Source organism: Neofelis nebulosa, chromosome 14, assembly GCF_028018385.1.
Source record: "Neofelis nebulosa isolate mNeoNeb1 chromosome 14, mNeoNeb1.pri, whole genome shotgun sequence".
Lineage (NCBI taxonomy): Eukaryota > Metazoa > Chordata > Mammalia > Carnivora > Felidae > Neofelis > Neofelis nebulosa.
In genome coordinates, this window is record NC_080795.1 from 65,069,823 (window position 1) to 65,091,979 (window position 22,157).

Genomic DNA, 22,157 nt, shown 5'->3' on the forward strand with positions numbered 1-22,157 from the left:
TTCTTTCATTCTTCTTATTTTGGGGTTACTCTTTCTTTCCTACCTTCTTAAGGTATAATTTTAAGTCTTAGGGCTTAGTTCTTTTTTTTTTTTCTTTCCTTCTTACTAGAAGCATGTAAAGCTATCCATTTCCTTCTGAGTACTGCCTTAGCTATATCCCTCGAGTTTTAATACCAGTTTTCATTATTATTTAAAAATATTTTCTCAGGGCTCCTGGGTGGCTCAGTTGGTTGGGCGGCCAACTTCAGATCTCATGGTTCATGGGTTCACGCCCTGCGTTGGGCTCTGTCCTAATAGCTCAGAGCCTGGAGCCTGCATCAGATTCTGTATCTCCCTCTCTCTCTCTCTCTCTCTCTCTCTCTCTGCCCCTCCCCCACTACTGCTCTCTCTCTCTCTCTCTCTCTCTCTCTCAAAAAATAAATAAACATTTAAATTTTTTTAATAAAAATATTTTCTCACTTCTCTTTTTTAAAAACTTAAATTCTGGAAAAATTTTTGATTTACAGAAAAATTGAGAAGATAGTACAGAGAGTTCCCATGTAGCCCATACTCAGTTTCCCCATTATCAATATCTCCATTAGTCGGTAAAATTGGTACAATTAAGGAATCATTTTTGGGACAGTTATTATTAACTAAAGTCCATACTTTATTCACACCTCCTTAGCTTTTACAAAATGTCTTTTTTCTGTTCCAGAATCCTACAGGATATTACAATACATTTAGTTATCCTATCTCCCTGGGATCCTATTTGCTATGCCGGTTTCTCAGACTTTCCTTGTTTTGATAACCTTGACAGTTCTGAGGAGTACAGGTCAGGTGTTTTATAGAATGTCTCTCTCCGTTGGGATTTGTCTGATGTTTTCCTCATGATTAGACTAGAGTTATATGTGATTTCTTTTTTGGTAGTGGATTCTTACACTATCCACATGTTTGGTATTATTTCCTGGATGTGTTATTACCCATAATTTTTAATTTAATTTCATGTGTAAAGAAAGTATGTTATTAAATATTTTTTAAAAATGAGACTTGAGCCGTGGCCTTGCATAGTACCATTTTTGAAGTATCATTTTGAAGCATCTTTTTCTAGATGGTGAGCACACCATGAGCAAGTGAAAAAAAATGTGTATTTGACAGTTATTGAGTTTATTCCTGCATAATTATCAGTTAGGGACACATTAATGTTCTGTTAATCTTATCTCTACCTTTCCTGATTTCCTTTTTGTTCCATTACTCTCTCGATTGTTGATAAAGGGGTAATAAAATCTTCAACTGTGATTGTAGGATTGTCTCCTCTCCCTTTCTGTCTGCATTGAAATTTTGGTATTAAATACACACATTTAGTCTCTGATTAACTGACTTTCTTTTTTTATACACTTAAAAAATTTTTATTTTGAGAGAGAGAAAGCACGTGAGCAGGGGAGAGGGACAAAGGGAGAGAGAGAGAGAGAGCGAGAGAGAATCTCTATCCTGAGCGTGGAGCCTAGTGCAGGGCTCAATCCCACAAACAGTGAGATCATGACCTGAACCAAAATCAAGAGTCAGACCCTCAACCAACTGAGCCACCCAGGTGACCCTGATTAACTGACTTTATTATCATTATGGGATGTCTGTATTTTAATTTGGTAATGTTCTTTGCCTTAAAATGTATTTTATCTGATATTAATATAGCCACTCCTACCTTCTTATCTTACTATTTGCATGATATATTTATTTCCACTTACTTTCTTAATTCCTATTTGTGTCTTTTGATGTAAATTGTGTCTCTGATAGGATAGACTAGTATATAGCTGGATTTTATGCATTGTGGCAAGCTTTGCCCTTTAGTGTGAAGAATATTTTAAAATTTTACATGGCAGGATTATGGACCACAACAAAGCACAGAATTATTAGCTTTTAATTTCAGAAGCCACAGTTTAGGTTTTTTTCAGTCTTCTGGTCTTTAGGTTTTTTTCAGTCTTTCAGTTTCCATAAGCCAAGTAAGGTAAATAGGGCTATTAAACCCTACAGATGAGTAGGGTTTAACATTTTGAGATGCTATCAAGCTCACTCAGAGTTCAGCAGCATTTGTCCTCAGGGCCAATAAGGTTTGGAGCAGTTGTGTCATTGCAGAGAAATATCCTGGATTATCCATTTCTTCCTTGTACAACCTCGATCAAGTTGCATTATCTCTCTGACTTTAACTTTTCTTTTCTGAAAAATCCCAAATTTCCTAGATTGTTGAATTCTTAGGTTAAATATTACTTTGTTACTCTATGTTACTTTTCATAATATTATCTATCATGGTACTCATCATGACTTTCAGTTAGTATTTATTGATGTGTTAACTTTTTCAATATCTTACTCTTCCAATAGGCTGCAATATACATAGTGACCTGTTATTTTTTAATTTTTTTTAAGGTTTATTCATTTTTCAGAGACAGAGAGACAGAGTGTGAACAGGGGAGGGGCAGAGAGAGAGGGAGACACAGAATTTGAAACAGGCTCCAGGCTCTGAGCTGTCAGCACAGAGCCTGACACAGGGCCCGAACTCACGGATGGCAAGATCATGACCTGAGCTGAAGTAAGACGCTTAACTGACTGAGCCACCCAGGCGCCCCTTAGTGACATGTTTAATGATTATTTTTATCTCTATGTACATAGCTACACATATTTATATCAATATTGATATGTATAGATATATATAGTGCCAATCCAATGCCCTGACATAATAATCATCATCATTTGTTGTGTATTTATGACATGCCAGACATTTCTCTAGGTATTTATATACAATTTTCACAGCAATCTTACAAGGTAGATTATTTTTATGCTTATTTCACAAGTGAGGAAAACAACATAGGACCCAAAATTCTAAGTTATTTGCCTCAAATTAAAGCTATTAATGTAACATTCTATGTCAACTACACTAAAAAAAGAAAAAAAAATGAAAGAGGTAAAAGCTAGAATAAAGTATAGATAATTTGGCTCAATAATGTCACCTAAACAAATCCTTAGAAATATTCTACACTGATTCAAAGGAATGTGGTAAGTGCTCAGAGAGTATTTTTCAATGTACAATAAAAACTTAAAGGCTAATAATTTGAGCTTGTGCTAAATAATTTACACAAAATCATCTGTTTTAATTCTCTGAGCAATGTCATGACACAGAAGCTGTTGTAATTCTGTCTGACGATGAGGTGTTAAATGGCCAGACCAAGATCACACAACTAACTTGTTTAAAGATTAGAACTTAAATGCCTATCTTCATCATTGATCTTCCCTCCAAAATTTTCAAGAGGATGAAATAAAGAATGATTGTGAAGGTTCTTTGTGAATGCAGAACAACTTCTGGTAGAAAATTCTGGTAGGATAGTGTCATAGTCTGTGGTATGGAGGAAGTATCACCTCAGCACTTCATGACTCTTAATATCATAGTCTTTGCCATGAGAACTTACAACTCGTTCCACTGAATCAAAGTCTACTTAACCACACCTCTATCTGAGCTTGCCTTCATGACTTGTTTGTCCAATGAGACAATTAACAATATGACATGAATAAAGGCTTGAAAATCTCTTGTTTATCAGGACTTTCTTCTTGCTGCTCTTGGGAATCCTGCAACCATCACCACGTGAATAAATCTGGGCGAGGCTGCGGGATAATTAGAAACATGTGGCCTGTCACCCCACTAACACCGAACCCACGACCAGTCTTGTGAGGAACGCCATCCTGACCACCCATCCCCAGCTGAGCTGCTAAGTGGGCCCAGGATGGAACTGCTCAGCCCAACTCACAGCATTATCAGGAATAATACATTTTGTGTGTGAGCCAAAATGTTTTGGGGTGATAGTTACACAGCAAGAATTAACTGACACAATTCTCACCTTTGGTTTATTCTTTTGGTTTGTACCATTAGATGCATGTTCCACATGGTGGTTGTGGTGGTAGAGGGGGCAGTGGTCTAGTGAAAATAAGATGAGAAATTGAGATCAATGTGCCCCATACTATGTAATAACCTGATTTGCTTGTATTTAGAGTGAGAGAAATGTGAAATCAACTGTGGCTAAACACATTATACCCTTAATTACAAATAATTACGTTGTAGATGGGGCACCTGGGTGGCTCAGTCTGTTAAGCATCCGTCTTTGACTCAGGTCATGATCTCACAGTTCATGAGTTTGAGCCCTACATTGGGCTCTCTGCCCACTTCAGATCCTCTGTCCCCTTCTCTCTGCCCCTCGCCCTCCTCTCTCTCAAAAATAAATAAACATTTTTTTAAAAAATCACATTGTGGGGGCACCTGCGTGGCTCAGTTGGTTGAGCAGCCGACTTCGGCTCAGGTCATGATCTCGCAGTCCGTGAGTTCGAGCCCCGCGTCAGGCTCTGTGCTGACAGCTCAGAGCCTGGAGCCTGTTTCAGATTGTGTGTCGCCCTCTCTCTGACCCTCCCCGTTCATGGTCTGTCTCTCCCTGTCTCAAAAATAAATTAAAATGTTAAAAAAAAAATCACGTTGTGGATGAAATGTTTTTGGTGATTGTATTTTACTAAAAAGGATGTTATAAAGGATCATTTTTTTCTATTATCCAAACACAGTAGCTGGATTATTTTGGAAGACATCTTGGAAAGAACATTAATTTTTATGCTAAACTTGTTCTGTAATGTTAGCCTTTTTGGCAAAATGGATGCTAAGGAGCACTTCTGCAATGTTCCCTTCAGATCATTTCGTCTAATCCTCTTCTACCCCTAAGACATCTTCTATAAACGCAAGTATTGGTTGTTACTTAAAACTGTAGATAGAATCTATTTCCTCTATAGCAAACATTGCCAAGATGATTTTGGTAAGCTCACAATTCAAACATACGGCTGACTGTCATCAGTCATAAATAAACTGGGTATTTTTTATCATAAAGCAAACAGAAGCCCATGTAAAATATATACTACTTAATGAGTTATAGAGTTCATATTTGTCATCATATGGGGAGGCTCCTTCAAAATCAATGCCAGGGTTCTTTCTTCTTAGACAACCCAGTCCAGTCATTTGTCTTTGGCCCAATAGCTTATGCCAGGCGCATGGAAAGAACAGAGTGTTCAGATTCCAAAGAATTCTGTTTGATTTTTAGTATTACAATTAACAAGCCATGTTTTGTGGGATAATGAGACTACTTAATATCTTTGCAAATAAATGTTCTTATCTCTAAAATAGCTTGTATTTATTGAGTATTTACTATGTGCGAGGCACTGAGCAGTATGCTTTATATGAGATATCTCATTAATTCTCACAGAAACCCTATGAGGTAGACTTTTCATTATTTTCATTTTTACCCACGAGGAAATTAAGGTTTGGAGAGTTTAAGTATCTTGTCTAAAGTGATAAAGACTGTGATTTGTAGAGCCAGGGTTCTAGAAAGTTCTGACTCCAGAGCTCAAAATTGTTATTACTCTGCCATAATCATTCTCTCCCCATGCTACCTCCATCTAAATTCTCTTGGGAATTTTCCTCCTTTTCACTATGAGAGCATTATAATAAGGATAAAATGAGAATGCATATGTAAGAGTTTAAGTACTTGAAAGCACTATACATATTAATATTCATTCAACAAGTAATTATAAGCAGCTACCATGCAAATAACAATTGCCAAACTGGATTTCAACCAGCCTGGCATATGGATACAAACAGTTACTCCAAGGAATGTGCACTAAAAGTCAGAATTGTCCTCCGTGGCACCAATGTTCAAAATTTTGCAATGTACCCAAATATTTTTGTTGCCTTTAATAACTCTGTTGATTGTCTGTGAACATATATAAATATTTTTGAATTAGTATGTGTATCTTCATTCCTTACCTCTGGGGTAACGAGTTCCATATGTTTATTCTCAACTCATTTGTCCTTTTGTTTGTTGCTTAAAGTCTCTCAAATTTCAAAGGATGTTTCTAGTATTCTGAGATCTCGTGAATGAGTTAGAGCCAACTTACTCAAATCCTTCATGATTGTATAGATTTCAATTATATCTTACTCGTTCTCTGTTTTCCCATCTCCCCAATCTGAAGAGTCATAATATTTTTGAAACTCTTTTTAGAAACATTAGGTGTTGTCTCTGTGATGCCAAACATCTGGCTGAAAATGGAATAAAAAAGGGAAACATCAGGATGTATTCACATATCCAGCTGTTTGGCATTAGGTAAGTTTCTAGTTCTCATTCAGATATGTAAAGGCAGGGAATATGTGGCTGTATCTTCCTTTCTCCGAGGGTTACTGAGTGGTGCAAGAGGGTAATAGGTTTAGCAATGATAAATCAGGATGTCATGGTGTCAATACATCCAAGGAGGTGACTGAATTCAGTTTCTGTTCTCTGGCTTTGAAACAATACGATGATTTTCCTCTAGCGACTTGCAAAGGCAGAGAACTGAAACTGAATTCCAAAAAGGAAGCCTCCCAGAGTGTTTAGTAACTAGATGGGGGCTTTGTTGCTGTTGTGGTAAATTTAAAAGTTAGGACATCCTGTGGTTTGGTAAGGATTAGAGTAAGCGACCAAGAAGAACTATTAAGGAAGTGTTCTCGAAAACCCTTTTCTCAGACGAGGCCATAATTGTGTAACTTGTATGTAGCTGCAATACTTTCATAGTGTACTGCACAAGACATCTTACATGATAAATTACCTACAACGTTTGGATAATGGAAGAAAAGGGCCATTTAATATTACATACAATGAGCAAAGTATTGCAGTTTCTAATTAAGTGCCCAAGTCTGTTGTACAATGAACTATTTGTTGAACTTTTAAAATATAATTTGGAACCTTTGAGTAAATGACTTACGGCCATGTGGTAAAAACAGAGACATTTATGCTGGGACACATGGATTGCATTATCTTTTCTGAGGCTTGCTTGCTCGCTCTTCCACAAGCTGGGCCAGACTACCTGGCATAGCCAGGAAGCAAGAATCCAGGTGAATTGGCGGGGAGGACCCTGCTCTACCTTAGGTGGCAGTAAGCCAAAGGCTATTCTGGAAGAAATTCTGAGATTAATTGTTCTCTGGGAAATGGTACCTTCTGATTTCAGAATGTTAGTGACACCAAGGACGAAGGAATCCCATTAGGACCTAGGGAACTGTGTAATAGTTTAAGATGGGTTCCTTGGGTCAAGCTGTGCCACAACCTGTTTCCTGAAATTCAGAGAGAAATCAAAAACTTTGTGCATGGATATATAACTTAGGAACATGAGAGCACATGCCAGCATGTTCATGCATATATTTTGATCCCTTTCACAGTCTTAAGTTATTTGAAGTTCCCGTTTACTTGATTTGCCCAGAAACAGTCTCTCGGTTCTTGGGGGGGGAAAATGTCTTAAAGACCTACCAAGAGGCTCCAGAGTCTTCTTGGACATCAAGGCTCTTTACAAACATTTTTGATGAGTCAAGTGCAAACAAATCAGATATAAAAAAGCCAGTTTTTTTTTTTCTTGACAAACATGAACTTAATAACAAGGGAATGAGGGGTGGGAGGAATAAACAAAAGGTGGGAAGATCTTGGGAAAACATCTTCTGAGCTTTGATGATCACAAAGTGGTATACAAAGATTTCTTGCTACATGAACACAACCAAGGCTGGATTCACTCAACACTGCTATTGTTTCAGCTGGAAATCTGGTGATAATATTTAGCTCAGTTGCTATTTAGTATTTTCTCAAAGTGACTCTGATGTAAAACCCTCTTTGATGTCATAGTTCTGCATAGCAATTGATAGTATTAGTATTTGGGGGTGCCTTTTTTGAGAATTAGAATACATTCCTGCTTTGTAAATGTGAATATAATCACATCTAGAATTCAGGAATAAAGTAAGGATATCAGGAAAGACTTCTTGTAAAAGAGAGATGCTTAAAATGAGTTTTAAAGGATGTGAAGAATTTAGCCATTCATAGAAATGTGGTCAGATTCATAGGAAAAAATGCTTCTGAGTATGATAAAAGTGAATGGCGTATTCAGGAAACTACAAATAGTCTGGATTCCTAGAATGTCAAATGGGAGGAGGTGGAAGGGGATGAGACTGGAAAGGAAAACAGGGCTCCTATCATGACAATACTTTGAGGGTAATGATTAACCTTAGAGAGGTTGTAATGAGGAGGAGAAATGGTTATACCAAACTTGGTGCTGGCTACAATGTGGACAATTGATTAGATGGAGCTAAGACTATAATTGTATAAAAGATTTGAGTGATGTTGCAGTGTTTCAGGAAGGAGCTTAAAGAGATCTGAAAAGTGGCCATGGAGATTGAGATAGACAGCAGGATGGGAGACTGAATAAAGGGAATCCCTTTCTCTGGTTACAATACTAAGAGCCAGCAAACATGGCGAGGTAGTGGAGAGCCTGGCAATAATCATGGACTCTGGAACACGGATTTGGGGTCCATAGGTCCGGGTTAAGATTTCCACCTCCAAAAGTTCCCAAATGTGTGACCTTAGACAACTCGCTTAATCTCTCTGTCCTTTAGTTTCCCCATCTGCCAAATAGGAAGAAAATGATATCTAACTCAAAGTGTTGTTATATGAGGATTAATTGAGTTAATATGTAAAGCATTTAAAGAGTGTCTGGCAAAGAGTAAGCACCGTACGTTATATATTGTTAGTGCCACACACAGGTATTGTGCCAACCTCTTAATATATATTTTCATGGTTAATCTTTAAAATAGCCCCGTGAAAAGGGTATGCCTTCTTATTTTTCAGATGAGGCTACTGCAACTTGGAGGGTTTACATAACTTTTCCAACGTCACAGAGCTGGTAAGTGATAAAGATGGAACATAAGTCCAGAGTCCCGTGCCGTTAACATTTTGTTATGACTTTTGTGAAAGTTCAGGCCGCTTGCCTCTGGAGAGAGAAATTCAGGAATAATGTACAATATATGATGCCTTCTCTCCCATTTGTGTCCAGAAGAGAATGCATGTAGAGTGGCGTGGTATTGCAGAAAGTAGGGAGGTTTGAAGTTAGGACACCTGGTTTAAATACCAGCTCCCTAATTCATGATGCTTGCGTTGAGAAATTTTTTCATCTGGGTGTGGTTGAAGGTGGGAGATATCAAGCTGGAGAAAGCCCTTTATAAATGATAACATGCCAGATAAGCATTAGTCATTGATCGTCCCTTTAAAAAGAGTAAAATAATAGTCATCCATGACTGTGACTCCTTTTTTCTCAGCCGCCAAAGCAAGTCATAAATAAAAATCATCCCTCCCCAACATTGTCGATTCTGCATATTCAGAAAAAATAGCTTTGTCACTTTCCATTGTAGGCAAACTTGAAACTATGGCTTCTTACCTCCTTCCAGTCAGCTCTACGTTAGCATGACTCAAACATTATCCTAAATTATTTATGGCATAAATGAATTCTCCTTCTAGACAGGAGAGAGGAGACAGAGAGCAGCTCAGAATTTCCTAAACGAAGATCTTTTGTTCTCTGGGGGATCCTTGAGCGTATTCCCAAGGGTCCATGAGAATTTTTAATTTGGGAATTTCACGTCAATGGCAATTTAAAAATATGTACATAGGCATATTTTTGACCATCTGATGGCAACCTCACAACCAATAATTGTCCCATATTCGATAGTGTTTTTGTTTTGAATTTGTTGCACCCAAATAGTTCCACTTCATCTTGGGCTAAAGTGAAAAAGAAATGGAGGCAGAATTACTATGTAAATGGTGCATTTCTGCCAAGTGGAGGCCAAATGACATCATGTTATGGTTTCACAGTAGTTGGAACAGAGAAGAGTGGTGGAAAAAATGACTGATCTCAGAGCACACAGATGTATGGGCGTGATGACCACAAAAGAACTTGAATCTTAACAGTGAGTACCATGTTCCTTTGTGAGTGGTTTCACTTTCAAGAAAACAACAACATCCATCACATGAAATAAATGTTACCAAATTGAATTTTACTGGGTTGCAACTTTTGTTTGCATTTACTTAGTAAATGTGTTTAAATTTTATAGCTTAGATGATTTATAGGCATAAGAAGTTACATCTAGGTTAGTGTTGCATATATTTTAGCAGCGTTATAACAAAAATACTACAAATCAACATTGATATTAAACAGAACTTCTGTTTCTTTTAAAAGGAGTTTATCCATCACTCAAATTTGAGAAACACTAAAATAATGGAAAAGAATACAGGCTTTGGAATTAGACGGAATTAGGTTCAAGACTCAATTCTTCTACTCCCTGGCTGTGTCACCTTGAGTGAGTTGCTTGACTTTCTTAAGCCTTAACTTCTTCCTTTCTAAAAGGTATTCATTATAACAATCACAAACACTAATTCAGTTCTTCCTATGTGCCAGAAAAGCTCAAAGAATCGAACCTATATTAACTCTTACTGTTAAAACAATCCTATGAAGTAGATACTAAGATTATTTGTATTCGTGGGTGAGGAAAATGAGACATAGAAACATGAAGCAATTTGTAAAAAATTACACACCCATTAGAACATGGATCTAGATGATCTGACTCTGGACCTGAAGCTTAACCACTTTGATACACTGCCTTTTGAACATCCACCATGGTTTCTTATATATATTTATGTTAGATATGTTCATATTCAGCTTTCCAGGATTAGTTTCTGAGCTCTGCCCTGACACAACACAAGTTCTATGACTGCCCCTCTCCAAACTGGTACAAGCGTGTTCGAGGAAAAGCTGGGAACAGTTCCAAAGACAATCCCTACTAGCATTACAATGAAGTCTAACTAATTCATTCTCAGTGTTTCCTAAATGTCAGATACTGTGCTTAACAACTTACATTGTTACCTTATTCAAATGTTAAACGACAAAGTGAAAAAATAAATTTCATTTAGAAAGGAAACTTGTTTCAACACTGAGTAATATTCCATCTAATGTATATACCACCTTCTTCAATGCATTCTTTCATAAATGGACATTGAGTTGCTTCCATGTCTTGGCAAGTGTGAACAGTGCTACAGTGAACATGGGAGAGCAGATATCTCTCAAGATCCTGATTTCAGTTCCTTTGGATATATCTCTAGCAGTGGGATTGGTGGACCAAATGAAAATCCTGCCATTTGCAACCACGTGGATGAACATGGAGGTCATATGCTAAGTGAAATAAAGCCAGACACAAAAAGACAAATGCTACATGATACCACTTACATGAAAAATCTCAGACAGTCAAACCCATAGAATGGTGGTCAACAGGGGCTATGAGGAAGAGGAAATGAGATGTTGGTCAAAGAGTATAAAATTTCAGTTATATAAGATGAATATGTTCTGGAAATCTAATGTACAGCACAGTGATGATGGTTAACTCTACTGTATATAGTTGGCCCTTGAACAATGCAGAGGTTAGGGACACCAACACTCTCCTACAGTCAAAAATCTGGGTATAACTTTTGACCCCTTAAAAACTTAACTACTAAGAACTCACTTACCGTTGACTGGAAGCCTTGCCAATAGCATAAACAGTGGATTCACACGTATTTTGTATGTCATATGTATTTTACTGTATTCTTACAATAAAGCAAGCTAGAGAAAAGAAATGTTATTAAGAAAAGCACAAAGAAGAGAAGATACATTTACAATAGCATGTGTGTATTGATTTGGGGGAGAAAAACCTGCCTCAGATGGCCCAGCAGGACAGGGACGGTGGAAGCAGCTGGCCCCAGGATCACAATGTTCTGCAGCCTGGTGGCCTGGATCTGCAGCAGGAGGCACAGGACAGGCCCACAGGAGGCAGAGTACAGCTGTGCCTTATGCCTGAGGTGTACCCAGCCAGTGGCCAACAGCAGGTGCCAACGCACAGGAGTGCCTGGCCTCTGGAGGACGCTGGCTGGGGTGCCACTCGGGGGGAAGGGTGCTTTCCAGCCCAGGAACGGCCCAAGACCAGAAACCTTGGAGACCTGAGAACCTGGAGTTTTTCAGTTAGGATTGCTCACCAAACCACTCCATCCTGCGCACAGGGCAGTCCACAGCCCTGCCCAGTCCTAGCCCTGGAGACTGGTGAAAGCTTCAGCGCTGGCTTCCATGGGTACTCAGAAGACAGCAGGTGAGATCTCTGGGCCAGTTGGCTTTGATTCAATCCTGTGGAAACTTGGGTGAGCAGTTATAAATAAATGCCTTGTGGCTTTTGCTTTCAACTCTCTTTTTAAAAATCTACATGTAAGTGTATCTGTGAAGTTAAAACCCATGTTATTCAAAGGTCAACTGTATCTGTGTGTGCATATATGTGTGTGTGTGTATATAGAGAGAGAGGGAGAAAGAGAGACAGAGAGAGACAGAAAAATTTATTACTAAGGACTGCTCATGTGATTATGGAGACCGCGAAGTCTAGATCCAGGTGAGCTGTTAGTTTATGTTAGTATCACTTCAAAAGTCTGAGAACCAAGAGAGCCAATGCTGAAATTTTAGTCTGAATGTGAGTCTGAGTGTTAGCTTTTATTACTTGAATTACAGGAGAAGAACCATGTCTACAGCTTGAACATGGTCAAGCAGAAAAAGAAAATTCTTACTCAGCCTTTTTTCTTCTATTCAGGCCTTCAGTGAATTGGATGAGGCCCAGGCATTTGGGGAGTAAAACTGACTCAAATACCATCCAGAAACACCTTCACAAAAATATGCAAAATAATGTTTAAATATCTGGGCACTTCATGGCCCGGTTGAATCGACACATAATTCTTAAGATGGCCAAGTTATGCATTGATGAACTTCACTCACGTACTCATTCAGCCAGTGAATCAACAAATATTTTACTGGCCTCCATGTGCTAGACACTATACCACATAACCTGAATTTTCTTTTTTTAAAATTTTTAATGTTTTTTTTGTTTTTTTTTTTTTTTTGAGAGAGAGAGAGATTGAGCACAAGCAGGGGTGGAGCAGAGAGAGCGAGGGAGTCACAGAATCCGAAGCAGCTCCAGGCCCTGAGCTGTCAACACAGAGCCCGACGCGGGGCTCGAACTCACCAACCGTGAGATCATGACTTGAGCCGAGGTCAGACGCTTAACCGACTGAGCCACCCAGGCACCCCCCTAACCTGAGTTTTCAAAGGTAAATAAATCTCTTCCTGTCCTCAAAATTGCAAAGGCTATTGGTCATATTAATCAATACAACTATTATCTATGATATGATATAAAAATTGGCTCGCAAAGTATTCTGTGATCCTTAATAATTGAAATCTTTAGCGTTTTGTAATTATGTTTAAAATATACAGTCTTTACACTTTGTAAATGAAAGCCATGCTCAGACCACATCTTTATAGGGAAAGCTTTGTAATCCAGGGGTAAAAGGATTGATTAACTTTTGTGAGCTTTGTTCTCTCCTTCGTAGTCTCCCATAGGGTGTATCCCACAAAGTGTGTCTGTTCAGTTATGCCCCACTGGATATGTCTCTGAGGAAGAGGAAATTGGAGGAGCGAGGGTAAGATTCCTATTTGGTTTCTCTACAAGCACCTTCGATGCAGCGGGACGTGGAGGTGAAGGTAGTACAGAAAGAGTTTATCCAGACAACCAGTAAAATAAAATTGACCCCCTCAGATACAGGGTATTAAGCACTACTGAGATCAAGCAAATCACAGACAGCAGTGAATTTTGAATCAAAATCTAATGTAAGGTAGGGGTGGAATAGAGACAAAGCATGGGGTATAGGACCTAACATGTCTCTCCTGAGAAATGAACCTTTTTTTTTTAGGAGGGGAGCTCAGGCTAATAATTTGTTTTATGTACCCCCTCATCCCATTCCAGCCCTTAGCATGGCAGTTTTTGGAATGAAAAATTGGGGGATTATGAAAGAAAACATGAGAGGGGATAGTAAAGCAGGTAATAAATAACTTGAATTCTGGATTCAGAGAGACACGAGTTGGAACCCAGTGTTGCTGTTGAATAGCTGTGACACCTTGGGGGAGGTTTTTCACTCCCTGAGTTTAATTTCTTCATCTGGAATATGGGAATGAGGATCATACCTAATTCTTAGGGGTGATGCAAACATTACACGTGCTAAAACCCGGAGGCTGATGGAACCAGAGGGAGCACTTCAGTGTTAGTTTTTATTACTTGAGTTACGCTACAGTCTAAATAGATGCCTTTCTTTTTATAGGGCCTGGCACAGTATAAACACTCAGTGAGTATTGCTAATTGCTAGTGATAATTGTTGGTAATATAAAAATTATAGCTGCTCTTATAAATTACACTACTATGATAATGCAGAAAAAATTCAAGAAGACTACAGAGATGGAGAAAATCAAACTGGCATTGTCAGATGAGACTTCAACCAAAATTCCAGGAAGAGAGTCTGCTTTCTCCATTTGGAAAATGGCCAGATTTTACCTGAGGTTTCATACATAGAAAAAAGTCTAATTATAAGTATAAAAAAAAGACAAAAGTTTACCTTGTCTCTATTTCATGTCACTCAACCTCACAATGCAGAAAGCCCGATTATCCACTGTGTCCCTTGCTCTTAGACCAAGAGTAGACATCCTCGTCCATGTGCTTGTGGGAATGTTTGAGGTTTGCCTGGCTCCAAATAGCTAATCCAAGGAAACATCTTCCATTCCTTACTGGAATATTAACCCCAAAGCAAATTGGAGGCTGCTGCAGCGGAACAAGTGAAAGCACTTTCCAGAAAATAGTTAGCATGTCACCGTTAGCCCTTCTCCTTTTCTAGAATTGTAAGGGTGCATTGAATTAGCATTTATATATATATATGTCACCACTTATTGAGTGTTTCCTATGTGCTAGGCTCTGGTAGGTGTTTTGTAAACATTATCTCATCTGAGTCTTAATAACAGGGCTGTGAAGTCACACTGATATCCCAAATTCACATGTGAGAACCTTGAAGCTCAAGGAGGTGAAGGAGCCAGAATTTAAACTCAGGCGTGCCTGAATAAGGAGGACCCCTCCACCCCCCCCCCCCACCACATTATGGTGGACAGTTTTGTTAACAGTGTGACTCTTGAGTGAGTTTGAAATGACTCAATTTGGTGAGGAAAGCCAGGCTCATCGGCTCATAACCTTTGACCATGGTGTTAATCCAAGTCTTTCTCAACCCTCGGAGCACTGCAGAAACAACCACAGTGGTGCTACTTGCTGAGAAGGGGCTGTTTCTCTCCACAGAATAGACGGAATAGACAGCTTGTTGACTATGCCTTGGGCCACAGAAAACCTGCAAGCCATGTGCTTCAAAGAAAAGCCAGGCTTCTCAGCAGAAGTTATCTTTTCCAGATTGTGCAAACTCTGGAGAGCCGAGCTAGTCAGGTTAATGCAGTTTAACGCAAAGGCAAAGTAGGAGGGGAAAGAAAGCAAAACTAATGAATCTCAGCCTTTGATCTCTGCTAATCAAGGCATTTCATGAGGTACTTTATGATCATGTAGTACTCGGTTCCTAATGAAAATGGTTTAAGTATGATTTTACTGGAGAGATCTAAGAAGCAACCATTTAGGGAAGCAAGCCAGATATTAGGTAACTCAAGACCACTCAGGAAATCAAAACAAAGTTACAGCTCCATTAGCCAAGTGTAATGTTTTTGGAGGGAAGGCAAAGAGGCCCAGGTAGCCAGAAATTTTCCCTGCCTTCATTCTCCCCGGGGAAAATATCAAGTACATTGCACGTTCTGGGGCATCTTAATCCCTATTCTTAACCCTATGCAGGCATGGCCACAAGTCTTTTACCACCTTTGCACACGAGCACTCAGCTGTTTACCTTATAATAATTTGTCTTTCCACTCTTGGCACAGTCTAACTTGCCAGATGGACACTTCATTGAGTGTACATGTTCTGGAAGGAAGGAAATGTCTCCCGGGATGTGTCTGATGGAATACAAAGATGTCCAGTGTATTTCTCTACATTTCAATAGCACTTCATATTTGCAGAGAGCTTTATCATAATGTTTTATTAGTGATTGCATAAAACAACCCAATGAGTGAGATGGTGATGTTTTCACCCTACAAACAAAATCGGGACACATTCAGGCTAATTTGCTTCGGCCCACACAGCAAGGATTAAAAATTCCAGACTCAAAGTTACATATTTCCAGAGCCTCACTTGCTTTAGGTTTTCTGAGGTTGTGGCCCAAACTAACGCTGAATAACAACTTATAGTGGTTCTCTAAGCATCCATGCTAAATATAAATTTTATACAAGGCCCTATAAATACATTGTAATGGAATGGCCATGAGAGTGATTTGCCACTTTCTTCTTTATTTGCATGACCTCACACTTTTCTGGTTCTCCCAGTTGATCTTCAGTAACTCTTCTGTTACACGTCTTTCCTCCATTTCCCCCCCAACTGTGAATATCTCCAAGAGTCTAGTTCCTGCGTTTCTAATCCCACTACTCTCTCCAGCTTCAAATAACACCACAATATTAATAAATCCCAAATTGCCATATTGTTCTCCTTCTTCCAAATTCTTTCTGTCTTTTACTCATTCTTTGATTCAACACGTATTTCTTTTATCTACCACATTCTAGGGGCACACGACAAATAGATGATTAAACACCAGATCCTTTCATACAGCTCATGGGCTATCAAGACAGAGCCACAGAGAGAGGATTCCAGTATTCTGTAACACATGTTGTAATAGTCTTGGCATTATTAGAGCAGAGAAACATTTTGCCTTGCCTGGACTGGCAACTAAAGGAAGGAATCCTATAGGAAATAAATTTGTTCCTATTTGTCAGTTCCAGTTGATCATTCAGTCACTCATTTATCTGATGATTAATTAGTTAGCACTTACTGTGTGCAAGTCCAGAGTGAGAACACAAAACATTACATAAGACACTTACCCATGACCTCAAAGATTTTACTATATAGGCAGGAAGAAAGGATATTTCTACAAAACCAGAAGGTGTCTCCATCACATTGATATTTGTCTTCCCTCACTTATCTGGGTGAACAACTTTTATCTCTCACCTTCATTGTTGGTTTTTGTTTATTTTGTATGGCCCTAGTGGAAAATCAGTTTTTAGAAAGGGTAGACCCTTAATGGAAAACTTTATGTCTACTAACTACTTACCATGTAACTGAAAGGAAATTGCATGGCCTCTTTGAGGCCATGAATTGACTTCCTTTGAATTGACTTCCTTTTTCCCCAAATGGGAGTTATTAATGGTATTAATACTATAAGAATGTTGCAAGAATCAAATTACAGAGATGCTGTTATACAAAGTATTTTTCAAACTGTAGCCTGCCCACCATGTGAATAATGGCTAGATTATTGTTACATTTTAGGTATGATAGATTTATTTTACATTTTTAAATTAAATTATTTGCAAATCCATGAATAAAAGGGATGCCACATCTGTTTCAAGTAGGATAGATTATAAGATGTTTAACAGACTTTAATCTATTTTCATCATGTGCTCCAAATAATTCATAAAGTGTTAGTAACTGTCAAAAGGCATTGGAAACCAGAATTTTAATTTTATAAGAAAGACTGTAGAAATCATTGAGTGATATCTCCCATTTTGTAATAAGATAGTTGGGATTTAAAGTGGCTTAGTATCTTTCCTAGGGTCATAAAACTAATTAAACGTAGACAGGAATTTGAAGCTCATGTCTGCTGCTTTCTCATGCATCACACTATATTTCTTGAATAGGATCAATTTCTTACTGGAGGCAAATTAGTTAGGTCATATTAGGCCAAGGAAAACAAGATCCCATCTGTGGGATATGTGATCTAATGGATTTTATTTCTCTGCTGTTCTGCTTTACTTAGCACCATGTTCTACATGCGATGGAGTGGGAAACAAGCTGGCACCAAGAATAACGGACTCTCGTATGGTGGGCATGGAAACTGATATCCTTCTACGAAGTCTCCGAAGCTCAGATCGCTTATTCCTAGGGACTCCATTCATTTCCATCTCCAAAGCTCCCACCCGCCACACGCCCCAAGGACTCTGTGAAATGATCCTCTGAATGATCTCCTGAGAGATGGAAGAGGTAGGAGTTGACTCATCCCCTCTTATTCCACCCACATTGGTCAAGGGTTGCCACACAGGGAGATAATTCACTCACACCTCCACATCTGATGCCTGGTGGGTGTCGCTAGGGGAATTACACCATAGTGTCAGGGAAAGCCCAGGGCGGAAAACAAGAGACGGACGGACAGGTGGTTTGCTGTAGCAGGTAGTGTCAGGCTACACAAAAACTAAGCCACTGCTGAGGCCCATGCTGGAGTAAGGCATGCCAAGAAGAGGTGAACGCAAACATGAAAGGTCAGATCTTACTAGGTATCGGATATTCTTCTGTGCAAATATTGACACAGTACTTACCATGCGTCATATATCCTTTTATGCAAACACACACAGAGTACTTTATAGGCATCATACACACTTTGGATTGCTTACGTATTTAAGTTATTTAACCCTCACGATAACTTACCATGTATGCACTGGTACTATATCCATTTTATAGATGAAGGAACTGAGACAGAGACGTTAATTAAGTTGCCTAAGTTCACACATTTACTAAGTGGTATCGCTAGGAGTTAAACTCAGGCGTTCTGGCTCCAAAGACCATGCTCTGGCTACCCTACATGGGGCAGTGCTTTGGAAGTGGCCACAGAAGAGGAAAGCTTGACTTCTAAGCTGGTATAAAATGAGTAACTGTGAAGGACACATGAATCACTCCAACGAATGTGAGAAAGTGTAATGTAATACTTCAGAGAATGCATTCTGGGGTCAAACGGGCATTACTTTACTTTTTCACCCTCTTTCTAGCTACATTGCACAAACCACTTAACCTTTAAACCTCAATTCTTTCCTCTGCATCATGGATCATCTTTATTTCACAGAGTGGTTAGAAGAAGTAAGAATTTTTAAAGTGCAGACAGCACTCAGTAAGTCCTTCAGAAACAAATGGCAGCTTGAAAGTGTGTATTTTAGAGAGTTTTTATGATGTCACATGTCTCTTCTGCTTTTGAAAGTCCTCTTTAAAGGAATGGGAAAGAGCGAGGCTTGGAGCTGGCAGTATATGGCTCAGGAGGAGGCAGGCACCTTATTTATTTATATACTTGCCTTTTAGTTGAAATTCCTTTAAAATGGTTTTCCTTGGCCAACACGGAAGACAAACAATCCTAACACTGAACAGGACTGAGTTCTCTCTGAAGGAAAATCCAGAGGCTGCAGCATGGATGGAGCCCTGGGGGCAGCAAATCTAGGTTAGAATTGCAGTTCCATGATTGCTAACCTAGTAGGTCATTTTTTTTTCTTAGTGTCACGGAGCATTAGCTTTTGCATATTGGAAATGGGTATAATAATAATGCTTATTTAGCACGGTTGTCTTGTTGATCAATGATATGAAATAGGTAAAGCAATGAGCCCATACTATATGCCGAACTAAGACTGTCTGGTGGGAAAGAAAATATGAGTCCAAATTCTGTCCAAAGGGAAAAAAAAATCCTTGCCGTGACTCTTTTTCCACCCTTATTTTCCTCCTTATTCTCTGTTACTGTTCCTGGGGCCAGCGGGGAGGTACTTTCTATGTATATTTAAGTTGGCATTTGATTATTGGCCCAAAGAAACGGCAAGCGGCTAAAGACAACGGGGCTATCTGTGACAGAATGGCTGGTGTTGGAGTGGAAAGATTGGTAAATAGTAATAGGGAAATGCATGCAAATCTGATTGGAATACAATTTTGGAAGCATCATTTTCAAGGAATGAAATAAATTGCACTTTAAGAACAGAGGGTGGGCCAGAACCAAGTCTTATTGGTGGGTAATAAGAGAATAGAAAAGAGAGGGTTCTTTGGGTAAGGGCTGTACTTATTTTGTTTTCCAGGAGATTCAAATGGGACACACTTGGCCACATAATTGCTCTTGGGTGCTACACCTACAAAATTGGTTGGGCAGCAGTTCTTGGCAGTTGTGAGGTCTGGGAATGAGGACTGGGTCATATACGAGACCACAACTGCTCATCTTTTGTGGTCTTAGTTTGACATTTGGCCAATGTTGGACAGGTGCCTAGTTGTCTCCTAGGAGATGGTTGGATTGAAAGCATAGAATCTGGGTTACAGCAAAGATCATATCAGTGATGTTATGCATGAGATATCCTGGCACTCATCATTATCTAAATCCATTTGGTACAGGGTGTAGACTTGCTCTGGGATTTGGAAATGAAGTAGGCACTACCCAATTTCCCGTGTAAACTTAGTGATATTATATTAGTAGAAATAACATATATTTCATAGTTCAAGACAAAGGCCCGTTCCCCAATAATTCTGGGGAAGCTCCCCAGGGGCTGTCTCATCCCTGCATATAATCGTCTCATGACTTATGCTTTCCTTGGTAGCCGCCCACCACCATCCAACCCACACTCCTCGTCCACACTAAGGTGCCCTGCCAATGAAGTCATCACTTTAGGGTGATATATCATGCTGTTTGTTGTTTGTGACTTCTGAGAAATGTTACTAACTGTATCAAGAATACTATTTCCCAACTCGCCCAAAGTTGTGACATTCTGGAGATTCCAAAATGATGTTTTGCTTAAGACTTCTTAGGACTGGAAAAATCATCTATTTTATGCAGAGAGGGAGCAAATACCTTCCCCTCCCAACTGGAGGCAGATGTACTCTGGGACACTGTAAGGGGCCCTAGCAAGGTGTTCCCATGATTCTATATTTTATGATATTCACAGCATATATTTAAACTGCAGTTGGTGAAGGCTGCTGTCTCTTTCTTCTACCCCTCTGTCATATACAGCCCTGTGTCAAGTGGCATTGAAATGGCTAAGGGTAATTGGGGAATCTGGCTAAGGGAAAGTTAAATTGGAGGACTCTTTAGATTGGATACAGTAGAGGAGATATATGTGGCTTGTAGTTAATTCTGTGTTGTAATTAATATATTTCTAACCACCCAATATAGAAATGGATTCTAGAAATACTTCTGCTGCCCTATGTGCTGGCACAGCATTGTGATAGGAAGTTCCAGGCCAGATGACTTAATGTGATATTAATGGGTTGTCTGGCATGCAGCACCAAAATTATATGGCCGGGGGGAAAGAAGAAACAAGTTTAAAATGTATGACCTAGGAGCCAATTCTGGAAAATTCTACCATTTTTTAAATGTGTAAAGTTGCAGGCAGAGGATTTGGGTTTCATCAAAGCCTAGAGAAAATGAAAGCCCTCTTCTGTCAAAAACAAACTTGATAATGTAACATAATTATAAATACTCCATATGCTTTTTGTCTGGTACATGTAAATCATACACAGTGTAATTTATCGTAATTCTGTGTTTATAAGGGCATAATTCTAAAAGATACTACAAAGGATGGGTATGTTTATAACTATAGTTGCATGTTTTATGCATATTATTGATAATAAAAAGGGAATTTTGATCAGTTATAATAGAGCAAAGGCTGAGCTATCTCTCTATTCTATTATAAAAACCACAAAAATATCCTGTGAATAGGCAGTGATCAAAGACTACATAGCCAAGAAATGTAGGAGAAGAGAATTACAGAGGTGGCAGACAGTTAACAAAAATACCAGTTTCATGGATTTTTTGGGAAGGTTTATAGTGTTCATTGACTTTTTACATATTGTAACTTCCTGTGGCTCCTTTTGTCCTAAATAAATATTCACCTGTTTCTTATTTTGGGCTGAAAATTTGCATTAATTTTCTTGAAGTGGTACTTCTTGACTGTATTGAATTTCAACATCACTAAACTTGGATCTGCTTCTGTGTCTTCCCGCTGTACATCCTGTCATCCAGGCCCCGGGGCGGTTGAGCATTGGTTGTGCCTCTGTGCTACACAGTGAGCTTCCTTGAAACAGTTGATTCAGCTCCCGCTGCCCCTGCTACCCCCACAGGCTACGTTGTGCATGGGGGTGAGCCAGGGAACAGGAATCATTCTGACCTCTTCCAAACCCAATGACCTCATTCTCTATCTCTAATCTGAATTGTTGACCCCCAGACCACATCTTTTTAGGCTTTCCCCTGCCCCGCAGACAATCAACCTATAGACAACAGGGGAACCTGACTCCTCTCACAGACATGTCAGAATCTCAGGACTGGTTCATGCTGGATTCCTGCTACAGAGGATATTCTAACTGAGGTGACCAAAAAAGGAAAAGGTCATGTGGGTGTGAGAACCAAAGTTCTTAAAAACTTCCTAAGAACCAGTTTAGGGAAGCTGAGTCACTAACTTGAAGATGGGCAAGAGAACTGCTCTTCTTTGAACAATAAATTACATCACACCTCTCTCTGGCT

At 39.1% G+C, this 22,157-nt stretch overlaps 2 long non-coding RNA genes across 2 annotated transcripts; both read left to right on the plus strand.

Moving 5' to 3' along the window:
* Positions 1–5,814: 5,814 nt before the first annotated feature.
* On the plus strand, positions 5,815–9,794 carry LOC131495022 (uncharacterized). Its single transcript, XR_009253725.1, has 3 exons — positions 5,815–6,155; positions 8,691–8,745; positions 9,708–9,794. It is a non-coding gene; the product is annotated as an uncharacterized LOC131495022 (long non-coding RNA).
* A 3,509-nt stretch (positions 9,795–13,303) lies between these two features.
* Positions 13,304–17,897, plus strand: LOC131495028 (uncharacterized). The gene is made up of 3 exons (XR_009253728.1): positions 13,304–13,376; positions 14,052–14,075; positions 17,667–17,897. It is a non-coding gene; the product is annotated as an uncharacterized LOC131495028 (long non-coding RNA).
* The last annotated feature ends 4,260 nt before the right edge of the window (positions 17,898–22,157 follow it).